The sequence below is a fragment of the Mercenaria mercenaria genome, chromosome 18 (genome assembly GCF_021730395.1).
Source record: "Mercenaria mercenaria strain notata chromosome 18, MADL_Memer_1, whole genome shotgun sequence".
Taxonomy (NCBI): domain Eukaryota; kingdom Metazoa; phylum Mollusca; class Bivalvia; order Venerida; family Veneridae; genus Mercenaria; species Mercenaria mercenaria.
The window spans coordinates 49,478,153-49,504,176 of NC_069378.1; the positions used below are offsets into that span (position 1 = coordinate 49,478,153).

The 26,024-nt window shown below is 34.6% G+C and overlaps 1 long non-coding RNA gene across 1 annotated transcript in view; it reads right to left on the bottom strand.

Annotated features, from left to right (window-relative positions):
- Positions 1-363: 363 nt before the first annotated feature.
- The window catches only part of LOC123539480 (uncharacterized), a 69,207-nt gene continuing 43,546 nt past the window's right edge, over positions 364-26,024 (bottom strand). Inside the window, exons 4-5 of the long non-coding RNA XR_008368301.1 lie at positions 3,585-3,765; positions 364-3,168 (exon numbers count right to left, since the gene is read on the bottom strand). This is a non-coding gene — a long non-coding RNA (uncharacterized LOC123539480). The remainder of the gene's footprint in view (positions 3,169-3,584; positions 3,766-26,024) is intronic.

Here is a 26,024-nt window from a genome sequence, read left to right on the forward strand (position 1 = left end):
GGACTGGCTAGTAACACCTAGCAACTAGCAACTGGCAAGTAGCAACTGGCAACTGGCATAACGTTATCGTATAAAAACATCTCTGAATATGTCTTTACCTTTTTTCTGCTGGATGGGTCAAATTTAAAAGAAGTCAAAAAAGTAAGTTCGTCAATTGTTGTTCCTTCTCTTGAGAAGGAACACTTTAATTCGGTACGTCACACTTGACTAAGCTACTGATATTGAAAGCTGTTGTCATTACAAGCTGGCCAATTAAACTCCGTGACCTTAGAAATAACCGCTGGCGTTAAACTATTATTTCCTAATTGAGGCGACTCTCTGACTGGACGCGTTTCGTGGATTACATATTACTAAACCCAAGGATGATTAATTGATTCTTTTATTTCCTCAATTCTTGAAGAACATAACATATGTACATTTAGTCGACCAGATAGACATATATCAGCACATTTACATGTAAACAACTAAATATTATCGTTACCTTTAAATGCATGGTTAATATGTGAAAACAAACCCCATTGTGACCCTCTAATTATCCGCAACAAATTCACCCATCGAATTGTAATGAATTGACCGGGTCAATGTCTTATTGTCGTATTTACTCTACTGAAAATGGTAACAGATTTGATTTGTTGTTGGATTTAACAATTTATGTTAGATAACTAGCGTAATTTCTAACTTGACATTTTTTGGCAGTATACAACAGACATTGCAACCATAATTTTTCAAGATGATCATTATATATTTATATAGATATGCCATAGAAGGAACTTTTGCTATGCTTTACTTGTCAAATAAAACGTATATTTATAAAGATATGATGGATAGAAAATCACCATTAGACGAGTTTGAGCAAGAATACGCAATTACAGGTAAACAACAGAGACATACTCTGTACATATATAATTTTACACATTACTGAACCCTGTATACTTTAATCCATTTAATACACATTTTAACAATACAGTCTGCAGTAAAAGTTCTTCGGGTTGTTTATAACATATTTTAACTGTGTATTGTCTAGCAGAAAGATATAAGCATATTCCCTCTCAAACATGGGATTCCTACTGTGGCAGTCGGGATTACTACTTTGTTAGGAGTAGGACCCTCAAACTTGGTACAGTGGTAATTCGTGACCAGTATATGATCTTGAGTTCTGACAAGTAGTTGACCTTGTTGTCAAAGGACCTGGGCATGATCACCTTGACCCTTGGTATGGTATTCAGGTGAACGATTAAGGACCATCATGGCCTTCTTGTTGTTGATTTGTCATGATTACAATTGGAAATAAGACAAAGTGTAAAATAATTAAAACGACAGCTCAGACTTATCATGTGTATACAAGCACAAATGACAAATGCAACTTAAGGCATCATTTCATTACAAATGCGAAACAGCAGTAGCAATAAACAGATTCACCAAGCAGCATGCAAAATAGATTGTATTTAAGTTTTAATGCAGTATCACACAACATGATACATGTACAGATTTACAAGTAGCATACTTGAAAGAAGCAATAAAGACACCTGTAAGTTAGCATTGTTTCATTAAAATGAAATAAGCAAAGATGCATTTCCCAGGGTGCATGTACTGGCGGATATCCACTTCCATACACATATGCCTTCTAATGAACCTTTGCCGTACCTTTGCCGTACAATTCCTACATTTTGATTATCAATTTTAAAACCAAATTTTTTTATCTGGTTAATTATATGTACGAGTATAAAATAAGCCATTACAGTTTTAGTATATTCTTGTATTAGGTTCTAGTTCTTAGCATGTCAGTCTGCAAAACAAAAATGAAAAGAATAATGTTCAGTCTTCACACTATTCTAAATATCAAAATACGTGTTACGTAAATTTTTTATCCATGCTGTTTCTTCAAATGAATATTTATGCATACTTATAACGCTTATACGAGTAATAAACCACAAAATGATTGTCTAACATTCACATGTATATCATACGCTTATAGGGTATATATATATATAACCCGTTCCGGGTTCTTTTTTATTTGTTATATATATATATATATTGTCAAACTAAGAAAAGGATAAAACGATGTGTACAATATTATAAGAATAATTTATGATTAAGCAAAAGTGTCATTGTGTCGTAGAAGGTTATCAATACCTAACTCTAACAGAATTTTCGTTGTTCTGCTGTTCTCAGTTCTTAAAAGAAGTCCACATTTAACGTTAACATTTTACTTAATTGCATCGTTCCGACGGAGCAACCATGTATAAGAAGGTTCTCAGTGTACACATGCATAAGAGTTTCTAGATCTTCTTCAGAACAGTTGAGTTGATTTCAAAAGAACAACCTATACAACCAAACATCATAGGCTGGTAATACAACATGTTGGGTTTGTCCGTTACACATTCAGTACTCCTTTGCGACCGAATTGTGACTGTGTTTATTCCATGACTTCATGAAACTGTCAAGATGGTTTTGAATCAGGTATAAAGTTTCTCCAGTAAGAAGTGAAATTTCTCTTTAGGAAGCTACACAACTGTTCAATTCTTCGATTATCCGTCGATCTCCCCACAGAAAAACAGTAATATCCTGACATGTATGGAACATCCTTAATGTGATTTGAAGATTCTCTAAAAGTTTCCTAATATACTGTGTAAAATAGAAATCCACGATACGTGGGGATTTGTTTGATAATGCAGCCTTTTAACCACAGATTTTTTTTCTGGAAAAACCGCTAATAACTCCGTGTACTGGTATAGATATTCAAAATGATTTTAACTTATCATATCCGTTAACGTGAATTATAAAGTTTGGTCCGTTGTTTACATAAATTTAATCGTCTTGCAATTATGTTGTCAACTCCCCTAGGAGCAATCCTTATTGTTCTCTAATGACTTTAAGAATAGCATTCGCCATACAGCTCTGTTTTCTGAATATCCTTGTCGATTTAGCTGCAAAATCGCACGAGCAATTTCTCCTTGTCTGCTTTCACCTCTTATACGCAGACTAGGACGTTCCATTGTTAGTTTTTTTCCTTTAATTAATTATTATTTGATGTACAAACAATAACAGTCCAGCCATTTCTGGTATCCAAGATTAAAATGGTGTTGGACAACATCGTCTAACGACCTGTCCTCATTTGGTAGCATACTGGCAGAAGGAGCACTTGGAAGTAACTACGACTAGAAGTAGCTGAAACAAAAACAATTACTAAAATAATTAAGATAAAGTAACTAATTAATATTGTATTTAAGGTACTAGATACTAGAGAAGTACACCCAACTCACACCCTCGTCCCTCCCCGAGCCCCAACCTTGAAAAACATGATTAAATTTGTGATTCTAGGATAGAATTAGTTTAGATTTACATGTCAATTTAAAAGGAATAGTCCAAACTAACAACAGAATTATGATGCTATACCGGACAAGTTCTTGGGATAGTGTGGCGGAATTTACTGGAACGTTTTTAGTCTGATCCGAATCCGAGTAAGGGATTGTATCCTCATCGATGTCTAATAAAGATACTAAGTTCAACTTGACAAACAACTACATATAATGATATTTTTCATTATATTACATTACAGCGAAGATAAATAATGATTTTCTTACCAATGTATAACGAGCGTTATCCATTTTGCATCTCAGTCGTTATACTTCGCTGTTCCTCCATAATTTCTTTAACAGGCGTGCAAGCGTAACAATTTCTTGCATTTATTATTTCGAGAATGGTTATGTAGACTAAGAATATACGAAATGCGAATTATGCTTCTGTCATTGCGAATAGCTTATACTGTAAAGACAAAAAACTGGCATGATTGCGGGTATATTTAGACATGAATTGCAATATCTTTTAAGCATTGCACAAAAAGTGTTTTCATGAAACGGTTTACAAAACGTTTTCGACAAAGAAGTATTCGAAATGTGCAATGTTTCTATCTTTGCAGGAAAACTGAGGGCTAAATGCTTATATTTTTACATTTAATTTAATTCGAAACATTTAAGGCGAGAATACCAAAAAGATTTAGCTATATTGCTTTAATTTTGTCGACATGTGTAAACATTTTCTCACATCTGGAGTCCCTTTGAGACTTCCGTACTAACGCAATCGTTTTCCATTTAATATTTGCAGTTCTTTTCGTGAAAAGCTTTTATGTTTTCGCGAAAAATTTTCTGTTTTTCGTGAAATCTCGATACATTTTTGCGAAACTTATCTGGTTATCGTATGCAGAAATATGCCACCATAAAAAACACTCTAACCTCAAGTTGCAAATAAAAATAGAAAGATAACTCATTGCCGACACTGATTAAAGTAGAATATTCCAAACGAAGCTTCAACTTTTCTCATGCTCCGATATGCACGTGCTAACTAAGTTGTTGTAATAGCTCTATATACAACACGTTAAGTCACAACTAAACTGATAAATTGACTGAATCTGTTGTGAAAACATATTTATTTAGAAAGGGACTGAATTGTTTATCTGCCATCTTGTTGTATAGCTGTTTATACCATAATTATCAGAACGAATTTCAAAAATATCATCCGCAAGAAAAAAGGTACGCCAGAAGGCTTTATTTAAACATAACACGGAATTTTTAATAATGTTTCACCTGACACGTGCACACGGTAGACAGAAGGTTCATTTCAGTATAAGTATAACCCATTTAGGTCTACCTAACTGTTTTATTGGTGTCAATATGTCTAAGGTCAAGGTCACTGTAACCGAGAGACTCAGACTCATAAATAGATATTGTTGCGAGTGAAAGTCTGAAATTTTTCTTCTTATCATATTCGTATTTTTTCAGCGTATATCTACAATCTATGTAAAAAAACTATCACTCTGTCTTTCAGTCGAAGGCAGTTTTCCTACAGACTCTAAGTTACATGACAGTACTTTTGATGAAAAGGATTATCGGCTTGAGACTTAAGAAGTTACGTTTGTTTAAAAAAAAGAGGTAGACATACTAGTAAGGAGATTAATAATTTTGGACTTCAAAAGTAATAAATAAGAAACATTATTGCATTTAACGTTTGATATTTTGTAACCCGCGCGCAATGAAGTTGTAAGGGGGTATACTCTTTTCAGGTTTGTCTGTCTGTTTGTCCGTATGCCTGTCTGTCTGTCTGTCTGTCTGTCCGTAGATACAATCTTGTGCGCACCATCTCTCAGCATTCCACTGACACAATTTAATGAAACTTCACACAAGTGATCAGTAACAACAGGTAGATGTGCAAGATGCATGTCAGATCCCTTCAGAAAAGAATGCAGAGTCACGGGATTATGTTTTTGTTTCTATAATATATACACAGAGCCTGCATATGCAAACTTATGCGCACCTAATCTCCCGAAACGTTCCACACAATTTAATGAAACTTGACACAAGTGTACACTGTTAACACTAGTTGTGAACGTTGCATGTTACGTTCTTTTAGATAAATATTCTGCAGAGTTATGTAGCTTTTTGCTATATAAATAGAATCTACATATTATGCAATCTTGTGAGCGCTTATCTCCCCTACCCTTGCACACATTTAAGTAGTGTCAGTACGTACAGGACGTACATTCATCACATTCAGAGATAGTTCTAGTTTTTTTTGACACAATGCAAAATTATGATTTGACTCGTTTTTTTGTCAAAAACAAGTACTAAAGAAAATTTAATGCATAAAATTGATGTGATTTTCGTGTTATCTTATTGTCCCCTACTGGTTTAAAACCAGTGTCGGGGATTATAGGAATGCGCTTTTCCGTCATTCCGTCCGTCCGTCCGCAATTTCGTGTCCGGTCCATAACTGTCATACATGAAGGGAGTTTAATATTACTTGGCACAAATGTTTCTTATGATGAGACGACGTGTCATGCGCAAAACCCAGACCCCTAGCTTAAAGGTCAAGGTTACAATTGGAAGTCAAATGTCGACATGGCCTTTTTCCTGTCTGGCCCATAACTATGCTATCCGTGAAGGGATTTTAATAGAAGAGTGCCAATTTCGAAAGACCTAGACAGACTGGACAAAAGTACCAAGTTTTGTACAACGGTAGCTTGGGACAATATAAGACTTTTGGCTGTAAGGGCCAAGGTCACAGCTCTTTGGAATTCTATTTTTAGAACATTCAAAATGGCCGCCATTAAAACAAATAGCTATTTTAGTAAAAGTTAGCTTTTTATCTTTTTCTTGATACATATTTACGTGAAAACTGATTCATACCTACTCTTAGGGTCAAGTGATGCATTTGCATAAAGTTAGGTCATGCTACAGAACGTTTGTCTGTACATTCGTCCGTGCGTGCGTTAAAAATGTCTTCTTTTTTAAAGCCATAGGCTTTTACGTATATACATCATAAGGCTCCATTTATCTAGAGGTGATAAATATATGTAACGACTAAATTTTTGTAGAAGATAAGTTCCTTTTTGTTTCGTTTGTCTGTCTGTGGCAAAATTTTGTCCGCTCTATATTAGTCATAATTTGACCACATGTGGAAAGCAACATCAGTTTTATATTAATTTACTGTTATACATTGTAGATCAAATGATACAAAGGCAGAATTTCATGTCCGCTAGTACCTTGGTACAAACGTTTGCCCTCAGATGAAATGCAGATGGCAATTCCATTCATACTTCTATTGAAATAAAGCTATATATTCGGAGACATTTTCATTTATAGTTCTTTTCCATCCTGTATCAAATAATAAGCTTTGTTCTTTTGTTTTGGTAGTTTTAGCATCGCATTAACACAGCTCTAGCTCATATGGCGACTAAATAATCTTTGTGACAAGCTTTGTAATTTTCATAATAGAACACATATTTATGGTGTTCCGTTTGGACAATCGTGACTTTTTTTTTAAACTAAACCACGATGCACGATGGTACGATGACAAAAACGCGATGGCGCGATGGCACGATGATGAAACAACGATGGTACGATGGTGAAATCGCGATGATGCGATGGCACGATGGTGAAATGTAGATGTAATATCGCGTTTTCATCATCGTACCATCGCGTTTTCACCATCGTGTCATCGTACAATCGCGTTTTCATCATCGTACCACCGCGCTTTTACCATCGTGCCATCGCGTTTTCATCATTGTACCATCGCATTATCACTATCGTACCATCGCGTTTTCACCATCGTACCATCGCGTTATCACCATCGTACCATCGCATTATCACAATCGTACCATCCGATGGTCATGCGCAGTGATAAGTATATGAGTCAGTATTACAGGCTTGTTTAATCTCATTTTCACATTGCACTATGTACCTTCAACATTCTAACAAGAATAACTATTACATCCGGCTTTTTATTTACCTTCATGCATACATAAACACAAAGGACGTGGCCTTGAAGATTTTACACAGTTTTAATGACTTGAGCACTGAACATTTTGAAAAACATTTTGCAAAACAGCAGAATCTAAATGGTAAATTTCTTCTCACAAAATACATTAAGATACATTCATCTATTGTTGACAAAAATTCAAGTGTACGGAACTACGCATTTCTAACCGGAAAGCGATGGTACGATGGTGAAAACGCGATGGTACGATGGTGATAACGCGATGGCACGATGGTGAAAACGCGATGGTACGATGATGAAAACGCGATGGCACGATGGTACAATGGTAAAAACGCGATGGTACGATGGTGAAACCGCGATGGTACGATGGTGATAACGCGATGGCACGATGGTGAAAACGCGATGGCACGATGGTGATAACGCGTGGCACGATGGTGAAAACGCGATGGTACGATGGTGATAACGCGATGGCACGATGGTGAAAACGCGATGGTACGATGATGAAAACGCGATATTACATCGACATTTCACCATCGTACCATTGCACCATCGCGATTTCATCATCGTGCCATCGCGTTTTCACCATCGTACCATCGTTGTTTCATCATCGTGCCATCGCGCCATCGCGTTTTCGTCATCGTACCATCGTGCATCGCGGTTTAGTTTCAAATAAAATGTCACGATTGTCCAAACGGAACACCGTACATATTACATATATTTATATAAAATCTTTGTATTCAAAAAGTTTTATTTTGAAAAAAAAATATTTTGATATAGCTAAGTATCAATATGGTCATATCTATATACATGTATCTTGAAAAGCTTTATTTTGATGGAAAGTTAAAATGTTTTAATGATTATGTATTTATTTGGTGGTTTCTTGCTGTAATTTATCATTTGGAGGTGTTTACATGATTTATATGCACCCTTACTTCATCTGTTTGCATGAACAATTAGATACCTCAGAACAGTTTTTAACATTACTTGCAAGTGAAAGCTTTGACCATACAGAACATTTTTTCTGTTCAAATCATCAAACCAATGTCTTCTGGTGTGATACTATTCATGTTTATCCTGGTCACATATCATGCTAGAGCCTTCTGATAATTGAACATTTTTGTTGGGATAAGTCAATCGTCAAGAAACTATAAGTAAGGGAATCGGTTGTCTAGAGGTTAAGGTGTCGGTCGCTCAACCCAGGGTTTGATACCTACTTGGATCATGACAAAGCCTGCTTAAATGACACCAGTACTCGAATTTCCAGGAAATGGATTCGAGTGTGGTTCAGATAAGCTTTTAGCTTTCATCACAATCGAGCTTAAAATAAATAAGTATAAACTAAAAAGCTATAGTTATTCATATAGACAAGAGATGGAATACATGTACGCATACGCACTTTATGAACATAATGAGATCTTTTTGATTTATTTTCATTTTAAAAAGCCTCTTCTTTTATATAGACATTCTCTTCTGTTTGGAGATTAAAAGCCAAAACGAGATATAGATAGATATAGAATGCTGCTGTTTATCACTGAAATCTCCCACATAATAATGCTATTTATGATAACTATGTTGAACTTGTTATGCTTACACTGGTAGTAATTTTTCAATATAAGAACAGCGTGAGCATTACTAATACTGTCTCATATCTGTACAAAATGGTTCTAGAGATGTCAATGTTCGAAAATAATTTAGAAGTATCAGTTTTCTAAGACTTTTAAAAGCTTTCCATTTTACGTACACATTCTCGTCTGTATGATGATAAAAAGTCAAAAGGAGATATAGATTGCTAATTCTCAAACATTTATCACCAAAAGCTCCCATATGATTAAATGTTATTTATGACACAATGTTCAACTTGCTATGCATACACTTGTAATAATGACTGTGTGAGCATTACTAATACTGTTATATATATGTATGAAAGGGTTCTAGCGATGTCGAAGTTGAAAAATACACACCAAGTATAAGTTTTCTGTGACTTTTATAATATGTTACATTCTACTGGCATTGGATTCTGGTGCTCTTTATAACTTCAGGCCTATTTTAGAAATGGAAAAATGTAAAGTCCCCAATTTTGCAAATAATAATACTGCTAAGCTTACATCTTCTGTTGTATCGGCTAAATATTTACAGCTAAGGACAAAATATATAGCTTCATTTCACTACAAATTATATGATCAGAAGTATTTGCACTTTTATGACCTATTCCTTATGAATATATAAATAGAAATACTATGCAACAAAATTGTATACCGCAATGACACAGTCAAAGCCTTGATTGCAGCATACATGTCTTGCCTTTTAAATACTTCGAAATTTCCCACTTAGATCAATGACATCAATTCCTTCTTAAATGACGACAACATGTCTTAATAGATTGAAAACAGCATATACTATTTACACCAGAAATAAAAGAAATGGGATAAACTATTTCCCCTTTATCTTCAATGTTAATTCAGTATGTTTTTATCACACTGGCTTAAAATGGCATTGTTCGGGCAATTAGTTAGTTTGTTTTAGATATACTTAATGATTGATGCATGCATAATTCATTTACATGAAAAATACATATGTTGTTATACAATTATCATCATTACATTGATTAAAAATCAATTTGCAGTTATTAATGCTAAGGAATGACCTTACACTTTACCTAACTCTCCAGGTTAGAAATACCCCTAGCATGCAACAGCCCCGTTGACACATGGATAAAATATAACGCAATCTCACCGTTACAAACTTTGCCATAAGATAACACATTTGTTTTAGATAATATAGGTACATGTAGCAAATAGTGCTCTCTATACAAGAAATAGGTACATGTATCAAACATGATTTTGAATAGAGATTAAGAAAATGTTCCTCTTAACCATCTTTAACAGTTGTTCAACATGCCTAAAGTACTTTGCAATAAGATATTTTGACACGTCTTTTTAGGTCAACTTCACTTTGTTAAAACTCCATAATGTTAAAACCCGATACAGCAACTCTCAAAAAAGAGAATATGCATAATTACATGATTGAAAAAGCACTTCTTTCAGTACTGCACATTTACTTATCCTTTTACATAAAAGGGAGGTAATAAAAAAGAACGGACTCGGTAATACTTTCTACGTTGTGAATCATATTTGGATACCTTTGAAAAAAAATATATGTTATTAATAAAGTATCAAAAATAAAACTTAACAATTTATTAATATATCTTAATGTTCAAAACAGCACATGAGGCAGTCACATAATAAACAAAGCCATTATGGCCCTTTAAGCAGTTAAAACAAAACGTTTTATATATTTTTGTCATTTTTAACAGGGTATTTCAGAAACAGTCACTTGAATATTACAAATAGCAATAGGTATTTTACAATTTATAGAATAAATAATGTCAAAAATCTTTTAAAAATAACCCTCAGATTTAGCCAAAACAGTTGTTCTAAGATATATGATTTTTGCGACGGACGGATGAACAGACGGACGGAACAAATAATAACATGCCTCAACCTAAAGTTAGTCAAACATATTGTTTTTCACTGCATCAATACATAATTAAAGTCATGCTGCACAATACGGGGCTCATCTAATAGTACTAACCACAAGTATACTGTTTATAATCGGCATTTTTGACGTACAGACAGACGGATTTGCAGACAGACGGACGTGAAAATTGATATCTCTTCATGCAAATGCTTCGCTTGACCCTAAGAGTAAGTATGAATCAGTTTACACAAAAATATGTATCAAAAATAAGATAAAAACTAACTTTTACTAAAATAGCTGTTTGTTTTAATGGCGGCCATTTTGAATGTTCTAAAAATAGAATTCCAAAGACCGACCTGTGACCTTGGCCCTTACAGTCAAAAGTCTTGTATTGGTCCTAACTACCTCTATGCAAAATTTGGCACTTTTGTCCGGTCTGTATAGATTTTTTTAAAATTTTATGAAGAATTGGAACTAAGCTATAATATTACTTGGCACATATGCACCTCATGATAAGGCAATGTGTCATGCACAGCTTTCAGAACCCTAGTTTAAAGGTCAATGTCACACTTGGCAGTAAAATGTTAACATGGAATGAACAGGGTCTGTTCCGTGTCCGGTCTATAAGTCTGCCATCCATTAAGGTATTTTAATATTACTTGGCACAAATGTTCCCCATGATGATGTACGTGTCATGCATAAAACCCGGATTCCTAGTTTAAAGGTCAAGGCCACAATTGGAGTTCAAAGGTCAGCAGGCTTTTTTTCCTGTCCGGTTCAGAACTCCATCATCCATCAAGGAATTTTAGTATTACTTGGTGTAAAAACTAGTATTCCCCACGATGAGATGACGTGTCATGCCCTAAACTCAGAACTTAAAGGTCCATTCATAATTGACGTCATAACGTTCTCTTACCGGTCTGCGCGTCAACCGTTGTTTATCGCAGAATACATAGAGCTTGATTGTTTTTCTTTGTTAAACTACAAATTAAATAGAGCCATGTTAGAATGTAGGTTATCCTAATGAATGGCGTAAAGGCATTTCTTACCGTGTAGCAAACGTCCGTCCAGAACAACCTTAAAATAGTTTTATACACAACGATTAGATTAATTGTAAATTCAGTTTTTCAAAAGAGCATGATCATGTCGCAGACCGTAAATCTGCTAGTGCGTCCGTTGTCTGTGAAAGACGTTGAAAGGTTTGTTTTAATCTTATCGCTCTTATATTTAAATGTTCTTTTACCCATGTATTCATACTTAGATTCTACATTGTGCTAGGTTTGCTTGAAACCTGTATTTATATGGAAGATATTCACAGGAGAAGATTTTGTATATTGGTTCACGTGAACATATAATTTTTAGCCACTATAGCAGACACATTAATAGAAATTTTGAATATGGGTCATCTAGGATCAAAAAGCAGGTCATTAGGTCAATCCAAAGAAAAAACAAATGTGTATGCGATAGAGGCTGTATTTTTGAATATTAGAATGTAGGGAAGAAGTCTCTTTATTCAAAATAAAACAAAAAAACTTGAGCTTTCAAACCTTATCATGCTGATCCTACCTATGAGTAACTGAGTAGCTCAGCACGTCAAATTTAATGAAGTTTAAAAAAGCAGAAGACAATGTTAGCAGAAGACAATTTTCATAGCATGGAAAAAAATGTCATTTGTATGCAAATTTATTAATCATATCTAAATTGAAAAGAATACACTAAAATATAGAGGAGACATAAATGATAAAAATAAAAGTAAAACATAAGTTACATCCTATGTTGTAAGCGTAACAAAGTCTAAAAATGTCATTTCTTATAATTATTCCGTAGCCATAAAACAGTGAACAAAATATTGGAAAAACGTTATTCCGGGTCAGTTAAATGAAATATCTTAAGCAATTATGGGTCCATCCTTCCAGAGGATAATCTTTTTCACACATTGTGGATCGTACATCGTGAGGCATTCTTGGTTCTCGTCCTCATTTTCAGTGTGTTTCATTGATTCTGGAACATTACATGTACTTTCTTGTAAAATGTTATGTGGAGGATTAATTTTTTCTTGCATGACTTTGGCAGGAGGTGAGATGATTTTCTTCGTCCATAGTTTTAGCAGGAGGGTCAAAAATATTACTTGTGTCATTAAGCATATCGAAATTTGCTCGCTTGTAAGTTAGCACTGCCGCACTCCGATGCTTGCTGCAGCTTTTAACTGCCTTATCACTGAGGCGCTAATTGTACAAAGAAGTACATAATGTGACACGTGCTGAATGGTTGCTTATCTTGCGTCCAACATTGGGAATGTTAGCTTCGGAGAAAAAGTTCTTCATTCTCGGTTTTGAGGTAAAGTACCAGGACTGTAACGGATACTAGTGTTTTACCAAGCCCTTTCGATGGTTTACAATACAGAGTTCCCTTTCTTTGCATATGTTCCACATATCGTGCATCTTAACAATATTTCTGTCGTTTGCCTCCTTTTGATAGTGAATTGTTGGCTCGACGTTTATTTTCCTATGTAACAAAACAGTTTTTTTCTCCTGTGGTGTAAATTGTACATATTTCCGTTGATTAAAATCATCAAAACCAATCTCGAATTGTTCAGCTTGGCAGTCAACGTGCTCCTGAAACCCCTCTGAAGAAACCCTATTAAACACATTGCTAGACCATTGCTGCTCTTCGTCGTCTAAAGGGTCTGTTCTGCAGGAGTTCACACCTACACTAGCCTGTGTGAGTTCCTTCATACGCGAATCTAATGATTAGTCTGATTAAGGTTCTTCTAGATCTTTTAAACGAAGATCTGAAAATGACCCAATCACATTCGTCTTCTGTATATTTTGGATTTCCAATATTGCTATTTTTATTTTCGGAAGACTTTTTTTATTTGAAGAAATCGGACGACTTGTTCGAATGTCAAAGAGTAAGAAAAAAGTGCAGTCAGTCCAGGGCTCGATTCCAGGACCCCTAACTTACTGAGCAAGTGCCCTACCAACTGACATTTTACGACAAAAATATTGTTATTATCAAGACTAAATACAGATTTTTAAGCTTGTAAAATGTTGTAAATATGACTTTTGATTGGATAACGTCAGAACGAGGCTGTCAATAGATCGTCTTCAGATCAAAAGCGTAGCGTAATAGGAGATGTACTTTAGTCAGATTGATCTAAAGATTTAAGGAACTGTGTGAAGTCAGTTTTGTCCGATTTAAGAAAATTTAATCCATTGATTTAACAATTAGTTCAAAGGTAGCGCTGCAAATCAGTTACAATATGAATAGAACAAACTTGAAAATATTAGAAAATAACTAAATGAATAAAAAACAGACGATAATTTGAGCAGACAACAATTTTCAAAGCATGTCGAGAGCTTACGTCTGACTTTTTGGACAGACGTCTCTGTTGACCTACATTGACATTTTGAATTGGCAGACATACGGACAAGTCAGCACAAAAACAAGCGGTCCGTAGATCAGTGATGATGACAGTTGAAAATTGTCTAGCCATTTTTGCACATTTTCAATTTTTCTCTTTTAACGCCCATTTGTCAGTTACATAATTCGTAAAGAAACTAAGTCTCTCTCCGAAACAGACATGGTTGGAAGCGAGAACTGAACCAACGACCCTTTTTTCAAGGACAAATCTAGTTTCACTGACTACGGATCAGACGTGGATTTTCTGCTGTGCAACAGTTACTGTTGGTGATTGAAATGGTAAATCGATAATTTTTACCTTGTTAAATAAGCAAATTCTAGGTTGCAATGGACATAATCTGAGTTGAGTAGGTACCTCTATTATAATGAAATCATCGCCGAAAAGAGCTTCAAAATTTCCGGTTGCACATAAATCAAAATGAAATGTTTCTTCATTGGAACTGATTGTGGTATGTAAACCTATGCAGACAATTATCACAATATGTATAGCTGGTTGCACCACTAGGTTAACTGTACCGAGTAATCTGAAAACGTCTGCCGAGGCGTTGCTAGATAATTTTCACTTGACACATTCATGGTGCCTAAAAATAGGTAATACCGCTGGCACCAGACCAGGAAGAAAATCACTCTCAACATGTTATACACTACTCATAGGTATTCTAAATGAACCGTGGTCATGAACGTAAAAAAACATACTCACCCGTTTAAATCGCGCATTTCATACCTAAATAGGCCTAGAGCTGGAAGGTGAAACCCTCCCCCCTCTAGGGATTTTTGTAGACCCCATTAGTTTTGAAGCCCCTTGTAGATCATATTTCTGAATTCTGCCATCTGGCAAGCGGGTTCTCTATGAGTTACAGCCTGTTATTTACATTACCTTAACAATTATTTAAAAAATGATAAAACTGGAATGTGGTGATTTATATAGTAGAAACAACCAAAATCATTAGCATGTGGGTTTAGTAATATGCAGAATATGCTGTTATCAATGTTCCCGCTTAGTTTTGTTCTCTCAATCGATCAATTCATTTTGTAATTTACGTTACCATATGTTTTATAAAAATTCTCATATCAGTTAATTCAGTAGGTTAATTATCAGAAAATATCAGATATGTCTAAATTATAGTACATGTATTTTCAGATACGCAATACATTAGTATTTAAGTATTTATCATTCAGCCGTTTTATGAACAAGTACGTTACCATTATATACGTTACTAAAATTCACGATATCATATTTTCATTTCTCAGTCAATAGATTGTTCAAAGTCAGGAGAGTTATTATTTGCAATGACTTTCAGTCCGTTTCTGTAATATTAGTTTCTTCTAAAATGCTTTCTTTGCGGGGTTTTGTCTCTTGAAACTTGTATAGAAGCAAACGCTCAAGAGCTTCCATTACAGTCCTGTGTACATTTGGGATATGGTTGTAGCGTTAACCTGGTAATACTTTATCAAGTGAACCACTAGAACAAATTCCTGATTCTATTACAAGTTATGTAAGACCATTGCCATTCATTAATTTTCCTACAGGCCCAAATATTGAGCAGATTGTGTGAAACACAACCATTCTAACAATTATGTTACCAAGTCCATCTCTAGACTGCAGAACCAAAGAATATGCCTTCTTAGCAACAGCCGATTCACATGTCACTGTAATATATTTCTGGCAAACTTCATTACTTGCATCTACTGACGTTTTTATCATATGCTGGACTGTAGCATTATCATTGATTGAATAATTCGAAGGTGCCATATATATGAAGCAAGTTTGAGCACTCACTCTCTGCAAATCATTTCACACATTTATTTATTTATTTATTTATTTATTTTTATTTCATTTCATTTCATTTCATTTCATTTTCCACTCAATGAAATCAGTTTCATTTCACATGAAAAATGATTTTTTGTTAATCTTTATTGTAAATTCAGTTTGAAGAAAACTATATATATGTAATAAGTAATTTTCGTTACATAGATTTATATTTTGTAATATATTTATATGTTTTAAAATATATAGTACACATTGATGGAATTTGTACATGTTACATATCTGTTTAAACAAAATATTTTACAATATCCCAAATATTTTTCGACTTTTTAAAAAGAATTAATTATTATAAATTTGAACCTCATATTGTTAACATTATATTATTTCATCTTCTTTACTATACATTACCGCTTATTTTTTTCGTAATAATTAGAAATATCTTACAACCGATAAAATTATGTCAAGCTCTCATATGTTATAACCACAACCTCTTTTTGTAACACTTTTACCTGCAAAATGTAAATCTGTATATTCTGTCTTTATATATTGACATATTGTGTAGCTAGTAAACCATTTATGGTTAAACTGTAGTGCCAGTCAGTATTTTCTAGAAATCATTCATGGTAACGTATAAAAAAGGCTGTGACGTAAAAAGAACCCGACTGCCAGATGGCAGAATTTCTTGAATGATAGCTCATATTATATGCTTTAAGAAAATCATAGCGTAGAAATATCCCTAGAGGGGGGGGGGGGGGGGGCGGGGGTTATTGTCAGCTCAAGGTCTAAAAGTTCGGTAAATGTATACTATGGATATTTAACAAGTTTTAATATATCTTCCATTGTGTACCTGACACATTTCGTCTACATCTCTTATCATAGAGAAACAGCGCAGAGTTTATAGTTTCTTTTTCGACGTTAGAGAAAAAACATGGTTGTACTTCCCTGGTGAAGTTCCGGTCTAGATTATGAAACCATTCTGATCGGCTGATGTTAAAAATGTACATGTCAGTCTTTGTTTAAGTGCACGTGTACGCTAAAATGTGTATATACAGAATAAATGTGCCAAATTGATTAAATAAGCAGAACAGATGTATACCAATGATTGACTTCAAATTCAAAATCATATCTGAGTTTCTTTCATCATTTCGAGTTTAATTGTAACACTGTGAATATTTTACATTCTTTTTTTGTTTGCTTACATTTCGCCTATTGATGTGCACACAGTTGCGACCTCTTAACCGGATGTTCATAAAGGAAGTTCAAGCATTTTTTTTCTATAACGTTGACAAAAGTATAAAATATGTGATTGAGAAGTATCTTTGCATTATGGAATGTTCAAACAATGTGACTGGTGCACGATGGAATATAAATTATCCCGTGTTAGTTACCCATTCACCGAACTCCGCGTTTTAGATAACACGTACAGAGGCATTTTCCTTATGGTGTAGTGCCAGTTGGTTAATACACTAAAATATTTAGAGTGCATAAATATCACTCTTCATGATAAAGAAGCCGCGGTCGGTTGCTACGCTCCCTCCCTTTCGACTTCTTAATCCTGAAGAATCCTAACAATGTACTCTTGCTATTACATACGTGCAACTTTATGGTCGGACCGTCTGAATTTCATGTTAATAAGTAAATAATTGTAAATTTTCTGTGTTTAAAGTATTTTTTAACAGTAGCGCATTTAAACAGGCAAGAAATCATCGTGCCTGAACAGGAAAGATGTCATGACGTTTCCCGTAAGATTTTGTAATCTATTCTATATTTTACTGTGTATTTTTATGGGTTCTTTGCCACTTAATTGCATTTCATGCTATGTTGTTTCTGCAAAGCTTCTCAACGCCGTGTTGTCACTAACGGGAAGTAACTCTTGTGAAAATCTAAAATAGAAGGCTGTGTTCGACCGGGTTGCCTGGTAAGGAAAATGATGTCAGTTGAATTTTTAGAAAGAAATAGGAAGTAAGATTATGTTTTATATGCGTCTTTCATTCCTAATTTTCGTCCTTGGGTCGTTAAAACGTCACTTTTGTGATTTTTTTAACATAACTCATTTGTAAGATTGAAGAATTACAATCTATGTACTGTATAAGCAACTTGACATGTGTCCTGGGCCGAGAAGATGTCACAAAGAGTGAAAATATTTTCTCAGTGGCTATTGATAAGCTGATATGTTGAACATTTCGACATTTATAGTTGCTATTGAAGAGAATGCGATGTACGGGAACGGGTGCCTGCATGTCCAGGCCTTAGTTCACTATTATCAAAATCTGAAGTCATGCTGATTCACATATAACGAGCAACTTCATTTGCAGATGTCGTTCGGTCTGACGGTCGTTCTGTAGACAAATCGGATTCCATATGATAACTAAAGAACGCTTGGACCTAGGATCATGAAAGTTAATAAGAAAATTTGTTGTGACCAGCAGATAACCGTACTGGTTTATTGATTTTGAGATCAGTGTAAAGGTCAAGGTCACAGTGACCAGGAACACTTAAACCGTTTCCGGACGGTTACTCAGAAACGCTTAGGCCTAGGATCAGGAAGTTGATAAGGGGTTTGGACATGATCAGCAGATGACCCTATTAATTTTGAGATCTATAACTCAAAGGACAATGTAAAAGTAGCCCGGAACAGCTGAATGGTTTCCCGGCAAACAATTCAGAACGCTTGAGCCTAGGATCACAACATTTAGAATGTTGACCATGACTAGTAAATGACACCTATTGATTTTGAGAAAAGTAGGTCAAAAGTCAAGGTCACAGTGACCTGGAACATGTAAACGGTTTCCGGGCGATAATTTGAGAACGCTTTGACCTCGGACCATGAAACTTTATAGAGATGTTGGTTATGACAAGTAGATGACAATTATTGATCTTGTGATTAGTAGGTGACCCGGAAGAGTGAACGGTTCCCAGGCGATAGCTAAAAAACATCTGGGTCAAGGATCATGAAATTTGATAGAAGGGTTGACCATGACCAGCAAATGACCACTTTTTATTTTGAGATTAGTAGATCAAAGGTTAAGATCACAGTGACCCGGGACATTTAAACCGTTTCCGGACAATAGCATATGAACGTTTGGGTCTAGGATTACGAAATTTTGTAGGAAGATTAGGCAGAACAAGTAGATGACCCCGAACGATTTCGAGATCAGTTGATAAACGGTTAAGATCACAGTTATCAGGAAACCGGAACAGTTAAACGATTTCCGGACGATTACCTGAAATATAAAACAGTTTACTGAATGCATCAGAGGGGCGGAGGATGCATTTTGTGTTCGACAAGTTCTTGTTCACTTGCGTTCAACTTCATGGTTTTCTTAGCAGTATTACCATATTAACATAGACTTAAGTAATGAGCTCACTAAGTGATGTCATAGATACAATTTGGTATATATAAAAAGTAATATTGCAATGCAATCGACAGATTCAGATGGAAAAACGGTCGTATTATTTTATGACGCGTGCGTGTGACTGCCTGTATATTCGCCCGTCATAATTCGTGCCTGGATTATAACTTGATTGGTATTCAAGAAATTGACTCTAGGCTTGGCGTATAGATATGTGGCGATAAATTGATGCGCAGAGCGCATAGATCAGGTCGTTAGGGCAATAGTCCAAATCAAAACTGAGCTTAAAGTCTCTCGTATTTTGTATTCGGAACCTAACTGAATAATTATCCATGTTACATGTTTTTATTGACTTTGAACTTTGCATATAGGTATATTGCGATGAGCTGATACGCAGAGTGCATTAATCGTATATTTAAGTCAAAGGTCAATGTCACAAATGGAGTTCAAATATCAAAATGTTCTGTCATGATTCGTGTCCGCAGCATAGTTAAATAATCACTCAAGCTATAGACTTCCATACTGGTACATACGAGGTAGGTAAGTAGCAGCAAATTTATGATTGTGGCGAAATTTTATAATATCAGCACCTAGGAGTAAAATAAAACCCATGAACAAATAAGCTAATTATTTAATACCAAGAAAAATAATACTACGATGATTTTACAACTTTTTTTTATCTGTTCTATTTTCCTTAGTTTCTTTGTTCACGAAGTATGAACTGACAATATTAAACCCAATAAGACAAATATGAGATAAATACATAGCATCACCATTTTTTGTATTAAGCATATTAATATCTTTCTATTTATAGTATTAAAAGCAGGTTTACTCTCAAGTTTAATCATGCGCAACGACTTCCGTTATTTTGATAAAAATGCTCTAAGTAGTTCTATCTTTTAATGAATCATGACAAAATTGTTAAATGTAATTTATCTTTATAGAAATACAAAATTTGAATAATGTAAATAAATAATATATTTCAGAAAAAGACAAAAATATTCATTGTGGATTATAAACATATATCGGTCCTTCTTCCTTTATCAAAATTACCATAAAATGTTTGAAATATAATATTCATTTTTCAATGCAAAACCCTTGAAACAACACTAATTACACTTTTGTGACATTATCCGCGATCGAATATATCATTTTCCTGAAAAAATAATCAGTTATCGCAATTAAAAGGGAGGTAATCGGTAAATGGAAATACATTTTGCATATTTGTCGCAATACCGTGATTAATGTGTTATAATATTGGTTAGTTACAAAAAAGTATCCATGCACTTGTGTATTTAGATTAAAATGTTCGTGATCTCAGAACGAATAATTGAGTGGAATTATTCATGGTGATGTACCATTAAATAAATTGCACATTCTGACATAGCTAGATTGGGTTGCAAGTTAAACAAAGAAGTTAGTAGTCAGTTTCCCAATATTTAAGAAATCAGGATTAATATCACGGGGGCGTAGCTCGAGTGATATAATAATACGCACCAGAACGACAAACAATGAAGAGCAAATCACTAAAATAGATATATTATTTCGATTTTAACACGTTACGAAGGACTTTAAAGTACACCCTTGACGACATCCATCAAATGCTAGTATTTGCCTATTTTCTATTTTGTGTTGATTTCTTTTCCTGCGCGATTGACGTAATAATTGTGACGTCAGGAAAATGTAGGCCTATTGATATACAAAAATACACAGTAATCAGCTAGGAAAATGATTTCGGTTGCGTTAGAATTTGCGATAAACAACGGTTTACGCGCGGACTGGTTCAGAGCTCAGATGCGCAGGAACTTGTTGAACCAAAATGTTTTCATATATCTAATAAAAATGCGATATTTTTAACAACGTGATTTATATAAAGGCATGGGTGTGACATTTTAAGTGAAATGCTTCTATAAATTTAACAAAGCCGTTTTATTCTTTGTAACGGCATGATGTGTGTATCATTCTGTGTATTTTTGCAAACTAATAAAAAAAATACTCAAATGAAAAGCACTAAGTCGTAATTTATTTCGTACGTTAATCAAATTGTATTTATATCTGACATATGAATATATTTAGATTGAAAGAAAATTGACATCAGAACATAATTTAATCACACAAATCATGAAAAAGGCTTACAGGGTTATTATTGACCTATCATCCTAAAGGTCTATGGTCATAGTGTAAAATAAAAATCAGCTAAATATATTCGTGTTTTAAATGTTAAGGGGTGCGTACCTCGAACGCATCAATGTAGTACATACCAAAATGGAAACTGCTAATTTGCTATTTATATCATATAAGTACATTTTTATTTGTCCTTCTTTAACATTGTTTTCACTGATTCAGTTTTGCATTACTGCAACTGATTTTATAAATAAACTTTTCAACTTTCGGCATATATTAATACTAGCATGCATCATCATGAAAGTGTCTTATGACTAACGTCCAGTGTATCACAAAAGAATGACCACGCGACGTCTGTAAGCAGTCGTACATCCAAATTAGTTATAGGTTATACTTTTCGGAAACCCTAAAGCAAATGTATTAATGTGGTGTCACAATGCAGTTTTCCCATTGGTCACATTCGGTAAAATACACATTTACCATACCGCAATTGTTCCACCTTTAAGCTACAGTCACACATACGGATATGTCCGTGCGTTGAGGTACGGTGCGGATAGGATTAGTCTGTGGGTTTATAACTACGGAGCAGTACGTCTTAGTACGGGAAAATGGTGAGAAACAGGAAACAAACAAAACAATACAGGACGCGAATAAGTACGGATAGGTACGAGGTACTACGTTGAATTACGTTTTACTGCGCCTTGCAACTTGCCCAGCGCACGGACGGGTCTGCGGTAAACTACGTTGAACAATGCCTAAGTTCGAGCAGCCTCGGATAACTACATTCGGCTACGACGAGGTACGCAACAGCACGGATAACTACGTTTAGGCCATATATACCAAATTGATTTGTCGTTCGTCGGAACTACCGCATCAATGATTTCATTTCCAAGAAAAAGAAAAAAAATCACCTGCCCGCAAGTACGTAAAAATCTCCGAAAAAAAAACATTTTTATTCTGATTACGCGGTCCGGAATGATAACGGCAAAACATGTTTTATCGCTGTTTTAATTCGTCAAAGTGATATTGATCGGAGTTCATGCGTTCGTAATACATGTAGCTGATGACTCAAACTCCAGGAATTATGATGTTGTTCAACAGTTGTTTTAAATCTGGAGTGTCTGTGCTAATGCCACACTTGGCCTTCGATGTGCCGGTAGGTGATGAAGTAGGCACGTTCTACGATTGTTCAATACAGAATACAGTAAAAAGAACAGAGCCCGACTTGTAAGACGTGCACGGGGTTTCAATTAAAAGTATTTGGATTAAACATAGAAATATTGTTTCAGATAAAGTTTTCAAACTATGTGTTATCAGTTGTTTAATTCAATATTTCAGATGTAGAGCCAAAGCAAAGTGCTTTCTTTAAAAAAAAAAGTTTGTTCACAGATCCTGACTGATCCATCACATTAAATTTAATTGTATCGGGGCCTAAATCATTTTGAACGTAACTTCCTTAGTATGAGAGTCAGATATTCTATCAAAATGCATATATTCAATTTAAAATAAAAATAGAAAGTTAGCTTTTCAAATAAGTAGTGTAGATATAAAGATAATTTCTGTTGTATTGCAACCCCAATGTTCCCTGTTTGTATATTAATTGGCTGTGAATTGATTGAAAGAAAGAAACTGAAAACACTGACCTTCCAAACACAAAATTTCTTGATCAATCAAAGCGCAACAAATAACACTTTTAAGAGTGGTCATATTGGGATCATTTTTTGTCCGTCTGTTATCATTTTTGACTGAAATGAACCTCTAACACAAAAACTTAAGCTAGCCTGATCTGTTAAGAAATTATTCCAATGGGATTCGTGCAATGTCAAAGCATTTGTGTGTCCAACTCCGTTTGGTCTCATTGGTCAAGTGATTTATTACTTTCCCCTCACCTCTACCTTTTGGAGTTTCACTAGGGGCACAAAGTTGCGCATGTGCCGAAGCCTTCTAACTGTGTTTCAGAAGATATGTTTTTCCACTTGGGTGCACGTTATGTCTTAAATATTCCTTATTCTTCTGCCGTTAAATGGGTACGCCTTCAGATTAATGTAGAACAATCAAAATTAAAAATAAGACACTCATCCCTTACTAATTATAAAAACAAAATAAAAACAAACTGATTCAGTGAGTTTTGGCAAGAACTTATTTGTAAAACCATTCACATAGTCCTTAAAACATATAGAAAAGGTATCAACTGTGTTAGTCACACTGTAAATGTTTGATTTCTGTGTTATTCTTACAGAAATGTATAATTATAATTGGTTATGCCTCCTTTTAGGGTCCAAGCTGGAAAAAAAATACCCGCGCCGTATGTGTGACTGGGGTATTACGTAAAGTCGTAGTAATGGTACATACGTTTATCGTTTATAATGCAGAAGTAAGATTAACATATACTAATGAGGTAGCCTGTCCAAATTGTAATGTACTTTGTTGACTTAGAAACATGTAACATTACACTTATAAATATTTTGTCTACAGTCATACGACAGACTAACACAGTATATCCTCACACTAGTGAAATGCAGTTTGATATAAATATGTTGGATCAAAGTCGCCACACTATAAGAAATCTTTTAGCAATCATACTTGTTTTTATCTCATTAATTTATAAAATAGAATAATGTATCTCTGACAGGTAAAAAGACCCCAAAAATGAAATATAGTAAGGTAATCGTTTTATACATGCGCAAATTTTCAGTTTTATTCATCAGTTAAAAGGTATATTCGAATGAGTCCCCCCCCCCCCCCCCCCCCCCACACACACACACACAACACAACAAACCTTCTTTCCGGATGTTGTATTTTATCGCGATCAACTTGCATTAGTTCAATGACATATCAAAACATTATCTCACATGCCACTTTTAAAAACTCCCTTAAAGTCACGTTATGTTGACTGTTTGTAATACGGTTTGTACCACATAAGGGGACAAACCCCTTTATATACACACAGTAGCTGTTTTTCTGTGGCCCGGGTACGTGTTACACGACTTCAGTCTTTAATCGGATTGAGTAAGTTCACGCGGAGTTTATATCAAAGCGTGGCCTCCTTTGGAAAAGAAACAGCTGAAAGAAGGTTTTCTCAACCGCAGAGAAGCATTTTCCTATATTTGTTCTTCTTTGAAATTTAAATTCACCTGTTGCATGTCTTATCGATACTGCCGTTATATAAAATTTATACACTTATAACATATATTATGCGTACATAAATGTTAAAACAATTGAGACTAAATGCAAAGTCGATGATGCACTTTTGTCAATGTTAACCCCAAATTTTGAATGTAGTTTTCACTGTATAGACATTTTTATGATGGTTGCATTTGACCCTTGGTACAGTTAACAGTTGGAGACACGGTGCTGTGCCTGATAGAGTTTTTGTTTATGAAACAGGTCCGAGGGATTCAATCCTACAACCTAATTTATTCAATAGTTATTAACATAGTTGGAACATAATTTAAATCAATAAATTATGATATACTATTTTTTTTATTGTTTGCTTTTTTGCTATTAATTTTAATAGAATGATGCCAAAAGCCAAAAAGAAGACAAGTACGATTGTCAACCAAACCCATGGTCTTAAACGTAATTAAGTAAACACTTAATACTGGACGTGTAGCATCTTGTAATAATATAACAAATATGAAAACATATGCTATTCAGGAAATGGTCAGTGAAACTTTTGACTGTTAAATTGTTTGGACTGTCAAATAATGTAATAAACTCGAGTAGGGTGCTGTGAGGTATAGCGTGAAAGGAAGACCATAAGAACATTTTGACGTCTGGCATTTTCTGCTAATGCTCGGTATTACGAAAAGAACGAACTTAAGGACCAACAAGAAATATAATGGGACTGTTGATTTCTTGCGTTTCTGTTTTGAAAATAATGGGGTCAAGTGTCCAATTCTCCAGCTTTCGTAAATTCACGTGTTGTGTAATAGTCCCTGGGATATAGTACCTGATTTTTAATCGTAACTTTTGACAGTTTCTATGATATGTTAGCTATAATACTTTTGATCTTTTGTCTCAATTCCAGTTTTTCAGTTTATGCCAATTGTTTTCATGCTTAGAGCAAGCCAGTTGAGATTGTTGAGTTTTGCTGTTACCCGGGTTAGCAGGCATACAGGGTAGCATTTATTTAATTAAACCGAACCTGCAGCATTTTCCTTGTTGTTGAGTGACGTGTTCATATTCCGCTTGTCTTTCTTTATCATTACAGCAGCGTAGTGTGTACGATGTGTTTGTTGCAACATCTTTCTACGCACATTTTATCAGAGCTGTAATATTTCGAGCTTTTCAGATCGTGCAGCACGACATTTATACTGTGTTTTTGGTACAGTTTAATTTTTCAGATTTAACATTTTTGCTTTGGTGGTTCCAATACCCAATCTTTCATAGCTGTGGATATTTCATAACAGTTACTATGTCTATGAATAGGCACAATCAAACCGAGCTTTCATCAATTTCATTTTGTCTAGTTGAGCGACCTGTTTCCATTTTTTATATCTTATTATATCCTTTTTATATCTTCGCAGATAAGCTGCACCTCAGTATTCACATATTACTTTCATTTTTACACTCTCAATTGCTTTAAAAATATTCTCATATTTTCT